Source organism: Sinocyclocheilus rhinocerous, unplaced genomic scaffold (genome assembly GCF_001515625.1).
Source record: "Sinocyclocheilus rhinocerous isolate Xijiao unplaced genomic scaffold, SAMN03320098_v1.1 scaffold541, whole genome shotgun sequence".
NCBI lineage: Eukaryota > Metazoa > Chordata > Actinopteri > Cypriniformes > Cyprinidae > Sinocyclocheilus > Sinocyclocheilus rhinocerous.
In genome coordinates, this window is record NW_015658519.1 from 2,030,917 (window position 1) to 2,033,948 (window position 3,032).

The following is a 3,032-nucleotide window of genomic DNA, read 5'->3' on the forward strand; positions in this document are numbered from 1 at the left end:
AAGGATTTGCCACTGATGATTCAAACGCGAGTTTTGAGCAGTGTAGAGTAGCGCTTGTGGTTTGTCATTTCTCCAATCACAAATGCAGACATGGGTTTGTGTTTACACGGCGCGATGCAACGCGTAAAAAGACAGTATAAGTCATTATAATCCATCCCCACTGGATGCAACAAATGCCTTGTTTATAATGGGTTTTAATGTTTTTGTCTCGTCGCTCCAGCCTGACAGGGCATCACAGTATGGTAAGGGGCGTAACATTTCAGTCACACGCTTGAGGTATTCGGCCAATCACAACGCACTGGATAGCTGGCCAAGCAGAGCACACCTCGCTTTTCAGACCGATGAGCTTTGTAAAAATCGATGCGTTTCAGAAAGGCGGGGCATAGAGGAGAAACAAAAATGTACAGTATGTGGAAAATAATGTGTTTTTTTAATCTTAAACCGCATAAACATTTCATTACACCAAATACACAAAATAATGTTCTTTTTAGCAACATCATATGACCCCTTTAAGGGGATTTCGCGATTTCAATCATCATACAGTAACCAGCAACAACCACCTTTCCTCTCCTCATCGAAGACATGCGATGCAGTACTAAACTGTCTCTTGCTGTCGGTGCTTGTAAAGATTTTTGCATCTTTCTCGGACAGCTTCAAATGTTTCCACACTGCTGACATGTTTGCTGCATTAGCACGCGGCTCTATTTGATCGCGTCACGTCATTGTTCGGTACATTTTATTTGGTCTTTTTGCTTATTCGGCTGCAGAACATTCGGTGCATCCCTACTATTTACACCTCTGTCTCTGTGCAAGCATACAGCGAAGTAGTCCGTGTACAATGACGTAACTGTAGTCTAATTAATGTGCATGCATACTGGACAAAGTTTAGTCAAAATGCTACAATGACATTATCTTGGTTTGTTAGTCACAAAAACTGTTTTCAGATGGACTCAAAAACTGTTTTCAGATGGACTCAAGCATTAACTTTTTAAAGGGGTCATATGATGCAATTTCATTTTTTCCTTTCTCTTTGGAGAGTTACAAGCTCTTGGTGCATAAAGAAGATCTGTAAAGTTGCAAAGACTAAAGTCTCAAATCCAAAGAGATATTCTTTACAAAAGTTAAGAGTCAACCACGCCTACCTAAAACGGCTCGTTCTAACACGCCCCCACATAAGCTGGCCAGTCAGAGCACACCTCGCTTTTTCAGATCGATGAGCTTTGTAAAAATCGACGCGTTTCAGAAGGCGGGGCATAGAGGAGAAACAATAATGTACAGTATGTGGAAAATAATGTGTTTTTTTAACTTTAAACCGCATAAACACATTTCATTACACCAAATACACAAAATAATGTTCTTTTTAGCAGCATCATATGACCCCTTTAAGATACAAGATACTGTTTACTCTGACTTAAACTTGCATGCAAATGTAATTACTGAGACCATAAGAACATGAAAAAGGTCTCATTGAGGATCAAAATCTGCAAGAGGTACACAAGATGAATACTTCTAAACTAGTATCGTTTAGATGTTTAGACTTCTCTTGCCGGCTACGTGCGAATGGAAGGGATTCATGCAACTCACTATCTTTTTCAATATCAGTTTCATAACAGTTAAGTTACACAATATGTGAGAAAGCCAATCAGTCACACTGTTAACCGATTATCTGATGTCACATTGGCTACGAGTTGCTCACTGAGGTTGTCGACGCTCATACAAAAAATAGAGCATGTGGTATTCATGGAAAAAACAAAACCGGCCTTAATGTTTGATAAAACCTTATACTACGAATACATATTTGATTAACATTATAGGTCACACTGACATCCTTTCAATCTTGCAAGAACGTTACACTGAAGGTCACTAGTCTCTCAATATAGAATCATATATTGGAGATCTAGTTAAATGAAAGCAACAAAAAAGTTAGTTTGCTAATTGTAAAGGGTGAAACAAAACATCATCTCTGAAATGCAAACTCCCGTTTATAAAAGGTGAACAAGTTCACACTATCTTTCATTCATCATTCAACAATCTTCTTTTGACAAGAGCGATAAACATAAGCAGTCTGAGCCGGTTTTCAGCCATCTGTGTCAGAGCACCAACCCGCATTGTTTTTTTCCTAAAACCAAACCAACCAACGTGGCCTTGCCAAAAGAGCAATGCACAGTGATACCAGCACAGAAAAAAACACTAAAGGGGAAAAAAAAAAGTGGGGGAGGAAAGGCCCACCAAGTGCGTGTGATTGCAGTCATTAACACCGACAGTCTCTTTAATGCACTCGGCAAGCAAGTCACTGATTAACCAATCCTACCTCCCCAATTTTCCCATTTCACAGGGAGCTTTAAAACCCTGTTAAGAGAGGGCAGGTCTATGGCCACCTGTGGTTTGTCTCTTGGGCTTAAGCGTAACATACACAAGGTGAGCATCATAGCAAAAAGGAGGGGCTGCACTCAAAACAAGCTCCTTGCACAAATGCTCTCCAGCAGCATTCCTTTTATTTAATTCCCCTCTTCAACAACCCCCACTAGAAGCTCTAACTGCAGCTGGGCATAATTTATATCTGTGCTACTCCACATTATATGCATGGGCGGGGGTTTGAAGGTGGTGTATCTGTGGCAAGTAACTGAGCACAAAGACAGTGTGAGGGTGACACAGGATGCGACGGGTGGGTAGCTGGAGAGCGAGCGGGGGTTAGGGCCGTAGAGCTGTTCCATTTGCGTGAACTGGTGCTTTTACACAATGCTGCTGTAATTAAACGGATGAGTTTTTCTTTTTTGCTGTGTCGTGCAAGCTCACCCATACAGTAGGGCTGGACAATAATTCAATATCACTATGTATCGCGATATAATTTTTTTCAATAACGGTGATATGATTTTTAAACACATTTCCGATATTTCGATATACATTACCAGTGTTTCCCATACATTGATTTATTTGTGCCGTTTGACTTCGTTGAATAAACATGAGCACTGCACGTTTCAAAATCATAACACGGCGCGGGTGTTTTATATGAATGTATCTCTGAAGAGAAC

The 3,032-nt window shown here is 40.5% G+C and overlaps 1 protein-coding gene across 1 annotated transcript in view; it reads right to left on the bottom strand.

Moving 5' to 3' along the window:
- LOC107722533 (chromodomain-helicase-DNA-binding protein 7-like) overlaps positions 1-3,032 on the bottom strand; it is a 67,171-nt gene that overhangs the window by 58,816 nt on the left and 5,323 nt on the right. The gene's annotated exons all lie outside the window — the stretch shown is intronic.